The sequence below is a fragment of the Hemicordylus capensis genome, chromosome 3, assembly GCF_027244095.1.
Source record: "Hemicordylus capensis ecotype Gifberg chromosome 3, rHemCap1.1.pri, whole genome shotgun sequence".
Lineage (NCBI taxonomy): Eukaryota > Metazoa > Chordata > Lepidosauria > Squamata > Cordylidae > Hemicordylus > Hemicordylus capensis.
In genome coordinates this window covers 301,613,368-301,631,756 of record NC_069659.1, presented here as the reverse complement: position 1 = coordinate 301,631,756, position 18,389 = coordinate 301,613,368, and the positions used below count along the sequence as shown (strand labels likewise).

General features: G+C 44.8%; 1 protein-coding gene across 1 annotated transcript in view; it reads right to left on the bottom strand.

Moving 5' to 3' along the window:
* LOC128349196 (G-protein coupled receptor 35-like) overlaps positions 1–11,325 on the bottom strand; it is a 47,679-nt gene extending 36,354 nt beyond the window's left edge. The window contains exon 1 of the mRNA XM_053305227.1: positions 11,301–11,325. The gene's annotated coding sequence lies outside the window, so the exon portion shown is untranslated. The remainder of the gene's footprint in view (positions 1–11,300) is intronic.
* Between the last annotated feature and the right edge of the window lie 7,064 nt (positions 11,326–18,389).

Below are 18,389 nucleotides of genomic sequence, written 5' to 3'. Positions count from 1 at the left end.
CTTTTCTGGCACTGCCTAATAAAATGATCTGAAATCAAAGGATCTTCAGAACAGGCAGTCCTGCTACATATTTTGTCCCCCCTGTTCTTCTGAAGGGGAATTTAGATCCATTAACCTCTGCCAGGTTTCTTGCTCTTTCTATGGCCTGCCCTCTGTATTCCCAAGAAGAAACTTTGGCTGCCCTTTTAACAATATTTTCCACCATTTGTACAGTATTTATCTGTTTGTGGGTGTGCTGATGTGCTGTATGATTAATTGTTCATATTTGCATTTCCATCATGGCTGCTTCCTCTTAGCTTTGCAAGCACGATGACAGACGTATGATTTGCCATGGGACATTGAGTCGGCCATCTGTCTTTTCCCTCCGCTCATGCTGTAGAGAGGCATGAGTTGGCCAGCCATTGGCTGGAGGGCTGTCTGGGAGCGGGGCTCGAGCTGCTGATGCTGTTCTCACCCCACCCCAAACTCAGTCCTTTCTCAGCAAGGGATGAGAGGGGATCGTTCTTGTCACTTCCCTGGAGTTCTGGCAGGCCACGGCAGTGTCTGGTGGCATCAGAAGCGTCCCGGGAACATGAAAAGCTCCAGCAGTGACTACGCCATGGGGAAAGGCGGGTTGGCATCTGTGGGGGATTGGAGTTCAGGCCTCTCTTCTGCCCACTTAATTCCCTTCAAGGGCATGTGTCTGGAGGGACGTACTCAGGGGTTGCATCCCAGGTTGGTGGGAGGAATGTGGAGATGGTAGCCTTTGTGGGCAAACCCCCCCCCCCCGACTGCAGCAGGTCGCAGAGCCTCAGTGGAGACTGCCTCTTACTATGACGAACGTCTTTCTACCGCTCTTCAATGCCGCCTTGGTGGCTCACTAGCAAAGGGCAGCTGTGCCAGAGCAGCTCCTACTAGAGGACCAGCAAATATGGAGAGGCTGCATCCAGATATTGCATGAAGCCAGAGTTACAGGTTACCAGGAGACCTATCACTCCCATTTCGGGCAATGTCTGGATGCATGCAACCATCACGGCCCCTCACCACCAAACCACAGGGTTCTTTTTACTTCCCCAAACTGGAATTTGGAACTGGGATTCCTCCTCTGTTTCACTGCTCTGCACGTCTGTGAGAAGGGGCTACCTTGATGGTGGTTCATGGGGAGGAAAAGAAGTGGGCACGGGGCATGGCACCAGTTCCCTCACTCTCTCGAGCACATACACACACGACTCAAGGGGAGCTTCATTCTTGCTGCCACTGTGCCCGCCCCGCCTGGAATCTGCCCAGCTCCCTTCCCCTCAGAGGTGACGCGCATGCATCCCCAGCACCCTGCCTTAGCCGGGCTTCCCTCGAGCTGAGAAGAGCCTCTCTTTCTCTCTTGCCAGGGGCTATTCAGTGTGAAAAAAGTTAGGCTGTCACTGCTGCCCGCCGCCCGCTCTCCCAGTTCCAGGTTACTGTCGGTGATGTGTGGGAGGGTCACCCCACTCCAGCCGAGACTGAGACACCCTGAGCCCCAGAAGAAGCCCGCTACTGCCAGCTCATTGCTCAAGAGTGCCAGGAGGTATGGCAAGGCCAATGAGCAGCAGCGTGGTGCCCAGAGCGGAGATGCAGCGCTGCGGCAGCACTCAGGGTGCCCAAAAAAGCTAAAGATGGGGGGGGGGGGCGCCGGGAGGGGGGGTCAGTGGCATTTTTGCATCCCCCCTCAAGTGCCGCCCAGGGCACGTGCCCTGCCTGCCCACTCTACATACGCCTCTGCAGGGAAATGCTTGACTAACAAGCAGAAGGTTGCCGGTTCAAATCCCCACTAGCACCTATATCGGGCAGCAGTGATATAGGAAGATGCTGAAAGGCATCATCGGATACTGTATGGGAGGAGGCAATGGTAAACCCCTCCTGTATTATACCAAAGAAAACCACAGGGCTTTGTGGGCGCCAGGAGTCAAAAGCGACTTAACAGCACACTGTACCTTTTACCTTAATTTTGTAAATAACTCTTTTTTGTTTGCAGAGCCCTTCCCCATTTTCACAGACTGGGCAGGCTTTAATTTCACACTTTTTATCATATAGTCTAGATCTTACTGCTGTTTCAAAGTCTTGGTGGCTGTGCATTCTACATTAGCCCTGATCCCATGTGTTCTTAAACTTTTCTGACACTGCCTAATAAAGTTGTTAGAAATAAAGGGGATCTTGCTTATTAATGCTTACTAATAAAAATTTAGTTCACCAGGCCTGACTGTCCTGATGCCACAAGAAACATTTGATAGACTCAGTTCAACATGATTCTGCCTCCTTGTCAGGGTATTAATGCCCCACCTCTGCAAGAACCTTCTGTGCAATAAAATTGTACAGCCCAGCTGGGGGATGAAAACCCTAGTTGTTCTTCATTTTATAATAAGCCTCATATGTAAACATATCTTGTCAGATCTTCTGAAATTATTTTCCTGTTATTTATCATGATGTACTATAGTGAGTATGTTTTTTAAAAAGCTTGAATCTGCCCTACTTTGATCTTTGCAAATAATCTATATTTCCTCATCAAGTTGATCAAATGATTATACTGGCACAATAGTACCAGTATAGTTAAGATGAGGAATGGTTTCAACATTGCATTATAAGCCCTGCACATTCTATTGGTCATAAAACAGAAGCCATATGTTAAATCTGCTTGACCATTTGCAGGCATTAACTAGATGACAAGAGAATCAACCTTTCAAATGTGGTGCAGATGTGATGTAAAATGGCTGAGATATAGCAGTTTAAAAGCAAACCCTTAAACTCTAGAAACCACTGTTTGCTACACATTTTTTGCCACCAAGTAATATTTTTGTAATGCCTCTTTACATTGTTGTTGTTGTTTTTAATTCATGTATATGCTGAAGCATAATACTATGCTGTTCTGGGGCGGGGGGGGGACCCAACCCATCTAGTATTTCTTGAATTATTAGCTTTTGAAGATCCCATAATAACAGGGTAAAATCAACAAAGGGTGCAGCTCCAGAATTTTCCTCAATGAGAGTTTTGAGGCCAAAGATGGGAGGGGCAAGTCCTGTTGTCCTCTGGGGTGTGACTTCCTAGTTTGGAATGCAGCTGCCTGATAATAAGTCAGGACCTGAGAGATAGATGGTTTAGATCTCGATGGGGTTATACTCCCCCTGAAAGATCAGGTATGTGGCTTGGGAATGCTCCTGGATCTACAACTCTCTCTGGTTTCTCTGCTTGAGGCAGTGGCCAGGAGCACTTTTCCTCAGCTTTGGCTGATATGTCAAGTCCTTTTCTAGCTCTACATTCTGTATGTTCTTAGAGACACTCATCTTCTGTCTTAAATTACTTCACATACTTCAGAACATAGCCGTGGTGTTTAAAACAAGCTCCAGGACTGAGCCCTGGCACAAATGTTGAATGCAACTTTTTTCAAAAGTGCAACTTCTTTAGGATGCATATACTATGTTAAGGGCAAATCATCAAGAAAAAAGCTGAATAATGCTTCTGGCTGTATGAACACCTTGCTGATGCCATATGGAACTTTCTGAAAATTCCTCCTTTGTATGAATCCCCCCATCCTAAGCATAGCGAAAAAGGAGTAAATCACCATTTGGAAAATCTCCTGGTTAACACACCCATTTCCAATTATTCAGTAAGTGATACTATCTGTAAAATTGTCACTGCAGAATGTACTTTCCACAGTGAACACACACACCTCCCCTTCTTCCTGTAGCAAACAGACTTTCACTTTAACCTCAGGGTAGGTGTTCTTTTCTCTTGTGTATAAGAAATGGGTGGATAAATATGGTGGTAATATTAAATTGGTAGACAACATATTTCAATGTGGAGTAGACATATTTGAGTTGCCATAATAAGCTGGAGATATTTTATGAGTTAATTATTTTACAAGTTTGTCTGCAGACTAGCCATTTGTCAGGTAGAACGTAACCTTGTTAACATGAAGGAATGGAACCATATTAATAATTTTTAGGGCTGTGCATAGTGATCATTGTTGGGATCAATATTGACCTGATCCAGGTAATGATTGAATACTGCACTGGATATTGGGGGTGTCCTGGATCGTATTGAACCAATATATCAGTATCAGCTCAATCCATTGGGCAGGTGGGCGGGGGGGGGTTACCTTTACTGAAGATCTGGCACTCCCTGAAGAAAGAGGCTACCCAAAAGGTAATCACAGTGGCAGCAATTCAAATTGGCATGTTTCCCTCCTCCTTTTGCTCTAGAATGCACCAGGACAAGAAGAAGAGTCATTATGTTGCATCATTTTCCTGGTGCATTACTGGGGGGAAATGGTCACACCCTGTAGTTAAAAGGTCTGGCTATTCCCCTCCCCCTGTCCCAGTAATGCATAAGGGAAAATATGCAATGTTGCTTCTTGCCATGGTGTATTCCCGGCTAACAAGATGCAGGAAATGGCAGCTATTTGAATTGCTGCCACTGCCTTTCAGGCAGCTACTTTCTTCAAGAAACCTCATCCTCTGATAGCTTTGAAGCAAGGTCAATATGATGTGGCATTGCATTGAATCTATTTTCAATACTGATGGCATTTTCCATCAGAATTGTTTCCAATGAAAATGCCCCAATATGCCTTGCATCAATCAGAATTGATTATTGTTCTGATTCAATGCACAATCCTAATGCTTTTTTTGCAAATTTAAATGGCTGCATGTATTTGCTAATCAAGTTGCTTCAGCTTCTAATCCCTAGTGGGCGCTTCCTGGCATCGCCCACTCAAGGAAGTAATAACTGAATAGAAAATACAACCCCTGAAGCCATAAGGAAGTGCATTTTTAAAATCAATTTTTACTGCCTTTGGGGGATCGGCACCCCTTAGAAATCAGACTGACTGGAACACCTTGATTAGCAGGCTGTTCCCACCAGTAAGACCCAAACAGAAAGTTACAAGCACAGGGAGGAGGGATTGGAGGAAGCTCTCTGCTTGGGAGAGTTCACTGGTTGTAAGTTTGATATCCCTGTGATGTGGTGGGGCTTGTTCCTGGGTCCGCTTAACCAATCAGTCAGACACAAGGATTGGGAATTATTAATTGAGGTTTTATTGCTCTGCAGATAGCAATAGGTAATCAATAGGCTCATGCTCTCAAACCAATTAAAGTTTGGTTACAGGTGCATCTTACATTTATACAAACAATCTAAATGGTGCTGACACCCTAGACACAGTATGGTGGTCCAAGTATCTAGTACGCATGCGAATGCTTGATTCATTGTTCATTGGGTGATTACTCCTTATTTGGTTAGTTCCTGTTTTCTTAGCCTGGGAAGCTTAGCTGTGTTAACAAGTTTCATGGATCCAATTTAGCTAGAGAGAGATAATGATGTTAATCATGAGAGATTGGCTTTTTAAAAGCCAAATTTTGGGTTACGGCCCATTTGACCCACGAGTATACCCCTCAGGTTCTGGCCACCGTGCATGAGAGGCAGTGATGTCCCTGAGTTTGGGCTAGGTTACTTTAAGTTAAAATGAGCTTTTCTAGGCAAAATGTTCTTTGGTTTTCTAAACACATCACCTGTGTTTGTTTTTGTTTGTGGGAAGGGAAGGGAAGGGTTGAGAGAGAGAAATGGGGGAATAGATGGCAAAACTTGGCAAGAGATACAAGAAAGAAGAGAGAAAGAAAAGGGGGGCATGGTTGGCAAGCCTTAGACAAGAGAGAGAAAGAGAGGGGCTCGGTGTGTGCACGAGAGAGACAGGGACAGAAAAGGGGGCACACATGGCAAGTCTCAGAGAGAGGAGAAGGAGAAGGAGAAGAAGAGCATGGATGGCAAGGCTTGGTGAGAGAGAGCGAAAAGGGGGGCATGGATGGACATCTAATTAGACTGGATTAATTAGATTAGAAACTGGGATAAGGAGCCAGAAAGTTTGCTTAGGGCATATGCATGGACTAGATATGCAGGACTTTTAGGGCTTATGCATAGACATATCATATGCATGGCTTTTCAAATAATTGCATAAGTGGCCTATGTGGATGTGGTGCAGAGAAGGAATAGATTCTGTTGGAAGGAAGATAATTTTAAAAACTCAGTTTGCTGTGCAGAGAGCTAACCAGGTACTGTGGCCATTATCTGTAATAATGTGTTTAAAGCATTGTTTAAAGCATACCACCTGGTTACCAAAGTCCCAAGGTGGTTTGCAAAAATAAATAACCAATTTTTGTTGCTTGTTAGGACAGCCACCTAGGTTGAGTGGTGGGCACCGAAGGTGGGCAAAGAGTGGCACCCAGCTGTTCAGCAGGTGTGGAGTAGGGAGAGGGTGTCCCCTCATACATTTTTGCTTCCCATGGTGTCCTGTAATTTACTAGATATGGCTCATAGCTTCAGCAAGCATCATTGAAGAAGCTGTGATTCCCCCCTGTTCTCATTCATTCATTTATTACACTTCTATACTGCCCTATCCAAAGGCTCTGGGCAGTGCACAACAAGTAACATACAACAACAAACACCATTTAAAACAAATAAGTGAAAACAATATAAAAACAAATCTAAGAGTTCAGAGCCATTTAAAACCAATGCAAAATACTTAAAAACAATTTACAAACCTTGGAAGGCAAGGCCAAACAAGTAAGTCTTTAGGGCTCTCTTGAAAGCCAACAACAAGCCCAAACTGCAGATATCTGCCGGGAGTACATTCCATAGACCAAAAGCAGCTACAGAGAAGGCCCGGCACCGAGTCGCCACCAGATGTACCGGTGGTAACTGGAGACTGGCCTCTTCGGATGACCTCAGCGTGCAGTGGAGATCATACAGAAGGTGCTCTCTAAGGTAGCCTGGACCTAAGCCATTTAGGGCTTTAAAGGTGATAACCAGCACATTGTATTTTGCTCAGAAACATATTGGCAGCCTAAGCAGCTTTTTTAAGAACAGGAATAATATGTTCTCTCTGGGTTTTCCCAGAGACCAGTCTGGCTGCTGCATTTTGAACTAACTGAGGTTTCCGAACTACATACAAAGGCAGCCCCACATAGAGAACATTGCATTAGTCAAACCTGGAGGTTACCATCTGATGCATGTATCTTGATTCATGTGATTTATGTATGTATGCAGAGCTACTATGTAACTTCAGAATGTAATGGGTCTGTAGCGGGTCTCTGCTTTACTGTTGGCTTGTAGATATTTATTTACTTTCACATTTATAGTCTGCACTTCCTTCAAGAAGTCCAGGATAGGGTTGTGCGAGCCGGTTTGAACTTGGACCAAACAGGGCATTCCTATGGCAATGCCAGTCTGAGTTCAAACCAAACAGAGCCTGGTACTATCAAATCAGTTTGAAGAGGCTCAAAGAGGCCCATTTTAGGTGCTGGTAGCCGTTTTGTGACTGTTCTGTCACTTGCTGTGATTTGCTGAGAACCTGCTTCCCTGATTGGCCAGATGTGTCTGGCTTTGTGGTAGGCTCTGCAGTGCTGCCAGTCCTGCAGAACTGGCACCCTATTGGTCCTGAGGGAGGGCAGGGGGAGGGGCTCCCAAAGGAGGGAGATTCAACTTAAAGCCAGCCTCTGGGCTTAGAAAAGCACTCCTTGCTGAGATGGAGGGCTGCTTGCTTCCTGCTTTTTCTTTTTTTATTTTTTGGCTGTGGTGGTTTTGCTGCCTGTCTCTGGCCTTTGCTGGTGAGGTGATCTCTGTCCTCCTGCCCTGCCTGTTTTGGCTCCGCCCTCAAACTCCCCTCCTTTCCAAAGTAATTTTGCCTGGGTGTGTTTGGCTGGCTGTGTGCTGTTGTCCTTTTGGGATTTTTATTTCCTCCCCTGCAGTCTCATTTGAGTGTCTCTTCCTGCTTTAGCCCAGCTAGCCAGTGCCAGGGAGAAGCGGCACAGGCCTTTGGTCTAAGGCCCCTCTGGCCCAATCTTTTTGCTCCCCCAACACCCCATTCCCCCTAGCACCCCCTTTTTGCAGACTGTTCTTCCAGCAGCATTTTATTTTATTCAGTGTTTCTCTGTTTGGGTGTGTGGGTGGGTAGCTGGGAGGCTGCTCATCTGCCCACCCCTGCCTCGGCTGAGTGTGCTGCCAGCCTGCCACTAGTCAGGGATTTTTTTTCGTGATCAGTGTGTGTGTGGATTTTCCCCCTGATCAACCTCTTCAAGATGATGATGTGGTTGTTGTAAGTGGTTGCCTTTTAGTGCCCCCTTTGTCCTTAGTTTTCATTAAATAGGGCCTCCTTGGTTGGGTTTGGGGGAGGTATTTTTTCTCTGCCTTTCTTTGCAAGTTGTTTCTTGTTTTTTAGATTCCCTTTAGTTGCCCCCCATTGTATTGTAGTGTTGTTGTGGGTGGGTAATTAAGGGGGGTTTTGATAGGTTTTTTAAACTTTTAGATTCCCCCCTCCGTTTTTTAAAAAAAATCTAAATGTTTTAAAAAGCCACCAGGGATGTCTGAATGCCGTGTGACAAGCAAGGCTCATAGCAGGGTGGCATGCAGAGGTGGTAGGGGTATCCCAGCTGGTATGGGAGGCCAGGGTGGGGGGCAGAGAAGACGTCATGGGGTCCCACAGGTCCCCACCAGCGAATTCTTTGCTCCAGGCAAGGTGGTGGCGCTCTCCTATCCAGAGGAGCCTGCTGCTGCTGAGCCAGGTCCAGGTGCCCCATCAGTGCTGCGGCCCCATGTGGAGCCTGGGACTGTGGGGGGCTCTCCTGCCAGGGGAGCTGCTTCCATGGTGGGGGCGGAGGGCAGGGGCTCAATGGCTGGGAGTGCAGCCAGACTGTCCCTCTCTCGCCACTCAGTAGGGGCTCCCCTGATGATGCCCCTGTCATGGCGGAGTCCAGTTCTGGGTCCTTCGGGGCTGAGTCTGCTGCGGTGGAGCAGGTGCCTCGTCAGCCTCAGCCGGGCCCTTCTGGCACACGTCTTCAGTGCATGCATGGGATTCCATTAAGAAATCCAACCTGTGTGACCTGACCTAGTGACCTGTATGTGGACTCATGGATGCTGTTCGGAATAGAATCCATGAATGAATGCATTGGAGAGATGATGATCATGATGATGATAATAAATAATAATAATAGTAAAACCCATGAACCCCATCAGCTTTGAGCTTGAGGGGGGAGTTGTGGCCAGACCTGCCTTGCCCGCGAACCCATGTTGGGGTGCCCAGGCACCCCAAAAAGGGGCAGATGAGGCAGGCTCAAATCCCCATTATTCCCTATGGGGAAAATGAAAAAAAAAGTAAAAATCTTCAAAGAATCATTAAAAATTGCAAAATTGTCCGACTGCTTTGGGGTTTTGGTGGTTGTTTGCACCCATGGGTTCCTACCATCCCACCCCACCCCCTGAGTTTGTGCCCCTAGGTGCTCTGCATAGGGATTAATGAGCCAGTTTGAGTCCCCATTAAACTCTAAGTAGAACCTTTTAGAACCAGTTCGAGTTGGGTTTGAATTCGAACTGAACCTGGGTGGGGGGATTCAAACAAAACCAAAACCAAAATTGAACCTACCCACCCCAGTTTGAGGTCAGTTCAAATTTGAACCGAAACATGCAAACCAGTTTTGCTCACACGCCTAGTCTAGAATGTTGCACGTGGTTTGAATATGGATTTCCCCAGTCTAGTCCAGCATGGTAACCACTGTACCACACCGCCTCACAGTTCTATTATTTATTTACTCATCTGAAATAATCAGAAAGGCAGAAAGGTGACTTCAGAATGCATTTACTCTTCATAAAAGCAACTGGTGTTGTCCATATCTCTCTGTATCTCTGCTGATGAGCAATTAAGATTTATGCATGTGTGTGTTGATGCAAATCTAACGTTGCCATTTATTGCTAAGACACCCACCTAGTTCTGGTTCTGCTTCTGCTTCCATGGCTGCTCACAATGGGCCCTGCCTCCTGTGCAACCCAGAGTTTGTCCCACCTTTTACTACCTCTAGCTCCACCCATCACCTGCCCTGCCTAGAGCCCCCACCATCTCAGGAGCTACCAGCCACCACTGGTATATAGTACTTGCGGACTCACATGAATTAATGTTTCATCCCTGTGCACAGGAACCTAGACATCAGGGAGAAGAATTCTAGACTAGCCTTTTGTGTGAGTGGGAATCTTCTTTGTGGGTGATCATTCCATCACTGAAACCCTTCCTATCTGAAGTGGCACAGCTGAGTCATTGCTTAGCATGTCATCTGCTGTTTGTGAAAACTAGGCCTGAGTGTTGAAATTACAGAAATTTCAAGGTTCAGGTGGTGAAAAAACTCTATATCAAACACCAACAATGTGGAAATAGAAAATGCTTTTCACTAAAAAAAAGTCTCAACTTTGCATAAAATTTACATACTTTTATTGGTATTATGTATGCATATTTTAAAAAAATAAAAATTGGATAATTTGAGAATAAATACAGCTCACCATTGTGAAAATGATGACCAGATGAGCTGTATGTCTTCTCATCTGCTGTCTAGGTACAGAGTTCTCAAGACCCTTGTTCTTAGCCATAAATCCATCTCCTGGTTAGGTTTACCACACACACATTGTTCTCCCGCAAGGGTCCCCCAGCCTGGCCAGCAACTTGGCCTTCAGGCTCAAGGCAGGGCAGCCAGCTAGCTGCTGAGCCAGCCTCTTTGCATGCTTGTGCAGTGGTGCAAAACATGCACAGCCTCCCACTTGCTTGCTGTTCTCTAGGACTACAAACGTGGAAATATAGCTTTTAAACAGAAGGTTTCACAGTGATTTTCATAGAAGGATAAATAACAACAACAGATATTTATATACCGCTTTTCAACAAAAGGTTCCAAAGTGGTTTACATAGAGAAATAATAAATAAATAAGATGGATCCCTGTCCACAAAGGGCTCGCAATCTAAAAAGAAACATGATAGACACCAGCAACAGTCACTGGAGGTACTGTGCTGGGGGTGGATAGGGCCAGTTACTAAACAGGTCCTATCCACCCCCAGCACAGTACTTCCAGTGACTGTTGCTGGTGTCTATCTTATGCTTCTTTTTATATTGTGAGGCCTTTGTGGACAGGGATCCATCTTATTTATTTATTATTTCTCTGTGTAAATGACCCTGAGCCATTTTTGGAAGGGTGGTATAGAAATCAAATTATTATTAATAATAATAATGATGATGATGATGATGATGATGGAGCCCCTGGTGGCGCAGTGGTAAAACTGCCGCCCTGTAACCAGAAGGTTACAAGTTCGATCCTGACCAGGGGCTCAAGGTTGACTCAGCCTTCCATCCCTCTGAGGTCGGTAAAATGAGTACCCAGAACGTTGGGGGCAATATGCTAAATCATTGTAAACCGCTTAGAGAGTGCCGGCTATAGAGCGGTATATAAATTTAAGTGCTATTGCAATAATAATAATAATAAATAAAGAGAATTACCATGTTAAAAAGGTTCTTCTTTGCCCAGTTAGCAGGGGTTAAGGTCCCCTGTCCCCTAAAGGCTCACATAACACCAGTCAGGTGCGTAACAACGATCGGGCAAGGGGAGACAGTTGTCTGGGGGCCCCACTGCCTGGAGGGGCCCCCCAGAGGCACCTCACGTGACTTCCCATTGCCCCCTGCCCAGCCCCAAGGCCCCGCAGCCACTTGCCCTGTTCGCCGTCTCTCCAGCTTGTTCTCCTGGCCGGCAATCCAGGCAGCAGACACGCTGCAAAGAGCTCCTTTTCTCCCGCCTCTCAGCTGATCGGCGGGTGGGCGGGGCTTCCACGGAGGTCTGGTGTAGGCCTCTGTGAAGCCTGAACTCCAGTAGGGCCCAAGCCAGCCAGGAAGGAGGAGGCAGCCAGAGAGGCCTCCACTGTTCTCTGCAGCAGAAGACCCCCTGCTGCCAGGTAGAGTGTGAACTCCTTTTTGTGGTTACCTTCCCCACCCCCCACCCCCACCCGGATATATAGGGATCTGCTTGCCATAGGGCTTTGATATGGGGGGGAGGGACTGAGAAGTCTCTGAATATTTATTTTTAAACAGCTTGGAAAATTTGCTGGCTTTAAAAAAACTATCTAAAAAGTCCTATAAGTGGCTTGTTTCATGGCAGAAAATTACAAAAACTTCTGGAAGAAACAGTATTATATTTATTTTATTCATTCATTTATAAATGCACTTATGTTCAAGTTGTTTTGCAACCCAGAAGGTCTGAGTGAGAACTGTGAAGCATGTCTTCTGCTTTTATTTTATTTTATTTTTCTTGTGTGTGAACTGCTCCCCAATAACCTGCAGGGACTTCAGGATAAATCTGGCCAACATGTGAATGCAGCACCTCTATTCCAGAGGAGATGTGTGTTAAAGGGCTTTAAAAGCCTCCTGTGAAAAACCTCCTGGAATCAAACTTGACTGAATTTGTTCAGAATTCTGAGAAAACAAACATAGGCTCACCCTGCATGGTTGAAAGTCTCCTTGGCTAATCTGCAGCGAGGGGCCCATTTTAATCATTCATCTTTCTAGTGTGTTCTAGGCATTAAAAGTAAAACAAATGTATAGTACTCAATGTATATCACTATATATTGTGACGTGTGCATGTGTGTATTCAGTGAAATGTATTTCCAGGCAGCATACTTATTTTGGAATATCAGACTTAAATCCTTGGGGGCCTGGGGTGTGCGGAGGCCCTGGACTTTGAGTGGGGGGGGCCCATTTTAAAATCTTGTCTCTGGGCCCACTCCAACCTTGCTACGCCCCTGACACCAGCATCAGCCAGTGAAGGAATGCTGTGCTGGGTTTAGATAGGGCCAGTTGTTCTCTCCCATGATAAACTGAAGAGAATTAGCACTTTAAAAGGTGCTTTCTTACTGAGTTAGCAGGGGTAGCTGCTAATTGTGTAAAATTAGTTAGCTAACTGCTAACTTCTCATTGCCACCACTTGAAGGAAGGAAGCAAGCTGCACCTGCCGGGCCCTTCTATCCATGCTCCTGCATCATGTGGCACTGCAACCTTCCACAGAAGCAGGACGTCCCTTCTGGCTTCCCAGTTGGATGGATGGTTGGTAGGAAGGTGAAGGGGACAGAGGAAGAGAAGCTGCTTGTGAATGCTGAGTGAACAAAATGTTCCCCAGAATTTTGGGCACCACAACACATGCAAAAAAAGTCATTTAGTCCCCTAAACAGGCTCTATTCCATCTAATGCAAAAAAAGTTGTTTGGTCCCTACCATAGTAGCATGTCCTCTATAAAAGTCCCTAGTTGGCAATGTTTTGTTTAATGATTCTCCGAATCTTATGTATCTTTCTTTTTTTAGAAAGTGAAATTTTAAGATTCAATCTAAATCTGTTTGTTGCATATCAAACAGAAATATTGGTCAATTGCCTAGCATGAAAATAAACAAGAGATGCCCAGGTATCTGTATTATTCCTGCACTTGAATGTTTTTCACCCAGAATCAGATATGCTTGCCTACAACAGAGAGGGAGATAGAGTCTAAATATTTCTATATCCTCAATAGGGCTGCTACCAAATTGCACCTTAACTGCAGAGATTCCTGTGCCTGTTTCATATTGGAACAAATTCTGGAGAATTCTGTTCAGGCACATTTTTAGGAAATCAAAATTTTCTTTATAACACTGGTGAAATACTTTGTGTAGGAGGAGAAGGCAGTTGTAGATCTCTACATTGCTACTGAATATCTCTCTCTCTCTCTCTCTCTCTCTCTCTCAAATTTGGAGCTTTTGCTCAAGTGAAATATGTGTAGGAATTTCAAGGGGAGTAGAATATTTTTTATAAGACAGTGAAGTTTCTTGAAAGGGACAGGTTTCTATTTCTCAGATTCTCTGAGGACTGTTATGTTTCACTGAAAAGATAGATGGCATATATATGTCCCTAGGGTATTTGCCTGGAGCAGAGAAGGATTATAAATTGGATAGCTGAAGCTAAAAAACCTTATTGTAGGTGAACTTAAGAAAATGGTGATCTCTTAGCTCCCACCTGCACAGCACTATTGAAAATCTAGCCAGGATACAAAAAGCTGCTTGGCCTTGTGTAACTTTTGACCAAAGTTTAATAAACTAACATTTTCAGCTAAATGTCCCACCAAGTCACTCAAGGGATTCTCACTACCTTACTCTTGCCTGTGAACCTCTGTGAAACAGGCACAAGCCTCAAATAATATCACAGAAGAGAGAAAGCTGCTTCTATATGTTGCACATTATTTATTATTTATTATTATTAATTCAATTTCTATACTGCCCTTCCAAAAATTGCTCAGAACGGTCACTGGAGGTACTGTGCTGGGGGTGGATAGGGCCAGTTACTCTCCCCCTGCTAAACTGGCCCCATCTTACTAATGATCCTACTAATATCCTACTAATAAACTGGCCCTATCCTACTAATGATCTACACAATGTTAATCTTTCCTTTTCTTGATCAGGAAGTAGCCTTAAAAAAATGCTGTGGTTGGCCAAGCCGCTTTTCCTCCTCTTGGGGCCAGTACTTGGATCCTTGATCTTTGATCCTCAGGCAAAGAGCCCTTTGCCTCTCACACCTCTGTCAAGCTCAGACAGAATATACCTGCAAATAGGTGGGGGAGAACCAGGGGTGTAGCAAGGTTGGAGGGGACCCAGAGACAAGATTTTAAAATGGGCCCCTCGCTGATACACACACACACAAACACACTTTACAATATATAGTGCACTCACATCCCCATTATGAATATGGTGAATATCTAGTTCACATTGAATCTAGTTTTTTTACTCTCTGCTCCTGCCGATCTCCAAGACACTCAACATAATTCATAGGGGGTGCAACATGGGCAGGTGGGGAGTCATGTGATGTGCCTCTGGGGGGGGGCCTTGAGGCAGTGGGGCCCCAAGACGACTGCCTCCCCTTGCCTAATGATAGTTACGCCCCTGGGGAGAACAAAACTGTAGCATCAGCCCAACTAAGTAGCTTTGTTTCTCTCTTCTCTCCCCCAGGGCCTACTGTGAAAATTAAAATTGTGATAGAAGCTTAAATCTAACCCGACCCCTGCTAACTGAGCAAAGAGGCAACTTTTAAAGTGGCAATTCTCTTATATTTAATAGGGGGAGAGCAACTGGCCCTATCCAGCCCCAGCACAGCATTCCTCCAGTGGCTGTTTCTGGTGTCAACCTTATGTTTCTTTTTAGATTGTGAGCCCTTTGGGGACAGGGTGCCATCTTATTTATGTATTGTTTGTTTTTTCTATGTAAACTGCTTTGAAAACTTTGGTTGAAGAGTGGTATATAAATATTAGTAGTAGTATTAAAAATTTTTTGTTAGGTTCCTGAGAAGTGGCTTGAGCTGCTCAGTCACTTTAGCCTTTAAATACCCAGCCCCATGAAAAGGTATCCCATGCTGCTTCCCAACTTAAAAGGGGTGGGGATTTAAAAGTTAAATTCCTAATCCCACAAATTCTTCTCAGCTGAAAGGTTGCATGGCCTGCTCATCCATGGGGCTGAGGATTAAAAAAATTAAGTACATGAGCAGCCTGTGCCATTTATTAGCTGAGACGCAGCTATGGGCTTGGGGACTTAACTTTTAAATCACCAATTCCTTCTCAGCTGGGAAGCCTCCTGGGCTGCTCATTTGGGGTACACACATTTAGTTAGGGTACATAGAAACATAGGAAGCTGCCATATACTGAGTCAGACAATAGGTCCATCTTGCTCACTATTGTCTACACAGACTGGCAGCGGCTTCTCCAAGGTTGCAGGCAGGAATCTCTCTCAGCCCTATCTTGGAGATGCCAGGGAAGGAACTTGAGCCTAAATGCTCTTCCCAGAGCGGCTCCATCCCCTAAGGGGAATATCTTATAGAGCTTACACTTCCAGTCTCTCTTTCAGATGCAACCAGGGCAGACCCTGCTTAGCTTAAGGGAACAAGTCATGCTTGCTACCGCAAGACTAGCTCTCTTGATCATTTCTGGGTATTGGAGATCAAAAGGTCAAAAGAAACCATGGAAATGAAAGCTGCAACATTAAATGGTCTCCTGTATAAATTCTTTTCAAATATGTGACTAATTTGTTGAAAAGGGTGGGAGGGGGGATTGGAGGGGAGTGCAATCTAAATTTTCCTCCATCAGTAGGTGTAGAAATATATTAAAGGACTGTGAATTAAAAACAGATTAAAATCAGTTTCCAGTTTTAAAGTCACAGGATATGATGGTATCCTGTGGTGAATGAGATGACAAAACTTCTGTATATTTTCATGAAAAAGAAATAACAAAAATGCTTTTTATTTGGTGGGATTTATTATCTGTCTTTTGCAGCAACACGTAGTACAATACATTTTGGCAGAATAGACTTTTTAAATTAGTTTTTTAAAAAATAAGAGTTCTGTTCAACACTTTAGCTTTTCCTTCTGATTAGTTGGGGTACAGTGTTCTGGATTCAATGAAATTGTAGTCAGTTTGATAATAAATTCATTCCTTGATTTCAAGTCTTAATTTTTTTTAAAGCAACTGTGCACACAAAATGATTAATTTATAGGCATATCTTTCTGCAGATGCATTAATTTATGCTACCCGCCTCCCTCTACCCAACCCATGGTATGCCAGTTTAATTATAAGTTTGTTCAAGAGAAAAGCAATGAGACTTCAGTTACAAAAAAAGAGTTAGCGCAGGAATGAAAAGTAACTGCTGGCAGTTTAATCAATGGGAATTGATTCCAAAGTGGCATGTTCATAGAGAACATAAATATGAGCTTGAAAGTATTAAATGGGAGCATCTTGGGAGACCAGCATAGCTCTTAATTGCTCTAGTACATGCTACTATTTAATGCCTATTAAAAGCTGGGCTGAAACAAGGAATTTTTACAGCTCTCTTGAAGTCATCTAATATACCTCATATTTCTGTGTTCAACAACCTGCCAGATGAATTGGCAGCACCCACAGATGGACCTCTCCTGATTATCTTAATGAGTGGTGAAGGTCTAGCAGAAAAAGACACTTTCTCCAGTAACTCAGACCTAAATGGTTCAGGGCTTTAAAAGTAATAACCAGCACTTTATATTTTGCACAAGAACATATTGGCATAGTTTGCTTTGTCCTGCATTCAAATCGTTCTAAATTCTAGTTTAACTAAGGGCTGGCCATTCACATCACTCCCATGCAATAAGGGCATAAGCTCACATATCTCACCCTCTATCCTGGTACACCATCCCACAGACTCAGATTTGTGTGTGGACATACGAATTCCTACTTTAATGCAGTATTTACACTGAATGAGAAGTGTGGTTCAGGTCAACGGCTCCCGGCATGCAACTATGTGGGACAGCTCATCAGAAGGGACAGGACGTGCTCGTTCATATGGTATGTGGTCTAGGCTGACTCAGACATATGGTCTGAAGCGGTCCTAGAGAATTTCTAAAATTAAGTCCAGGGCTAGAGCACATTAATTCTGCTGCAGCTTTCAGTTTCTTCCATTCAGCCATGCCTGCATCCAGCAGTGAGGCAGGAACCAAGGAACTGTTGAACCAGCAAAGTCAGGCTTCAGCAAAGGGGTTACAAAGAAGCTCATCCTGATTCGAATAGGCACCTGGGCTAGCCTCCTCCTCCTCCTGAGTAAGCCCACTGAAAGAGGGGCCCCCTGAGCAGTCTGTCAGGCATTTCACCCCTGGTGTTGGAGTTTGGACCTGGCAAATGTCTTCTCTTTTCCTGGGGTACTGGAGGTTACAGAGTCAGTAGGCTGAAGGGACAGGAGGGAAGCTCTGCTGAGGGGCACTGAGTCTCCAGGGCTCCTCTCTGAGGGGTGACTACAGGAGGGATGAAGCTCTTGGCTGGGGAGTGCTCCTCCTCCTCCCCCGAGAGGATCTTCTCCTGGTTGGAATCTGGGTGGGTCCTGATAGGGCTGTGCCATATAGTCGTATAGTTCTGACAGGCATGTCAGGCTCACTATGCCTTATGTCAGACACTGTAGGAAAATAATTCAACAACAGTTGTGAATGCTGACAGGTAGAACTCTTGCTAAATTCTCTGCCAGGGTTCTGGCATGCTCTTCAGAACTCCTTCCCCGCTGCCACCACAACTACCCTCTCCTCATTCCCCTCCGCTGCCTGGGAATTGCAGTGCAATGTCCTCTTCTGAAGACTGGAGCCAGCCACTTGGCTGCTTCTCCCTTGCCATTTCTGTTTTAAAACACCATTTTGCAAATATGCTAAATAAAAAAAATAAATTTTCCCCAGGATCCCGGCCAGTGCAGTACTTTGTGGGCTGCGCAGTTCATTTTCTGTTGGGTAGGGCTGGATTGGTGTACAGGCCTAGGTCCTGACTCTTCATTTGCATTACATTATCAGTCAGGACTTGCTTCCCCCCCAGTGATTAATCAATCTTGATGTGATCATGCCCATATGATTATTGCTGATGGGCATATGTGCTCCTGAGATTGGTAAAACACAGCACAAAAGTAACCTTGATGCAACATATTTATATTTCTGTTTTAATTGTTATTGGTTTTAATGGTTTCTGTTTTTAATTGTAAACCACCCTGAGCCATTTCGGAAGGGCGGTATAAAAATCAAATACATAAATAA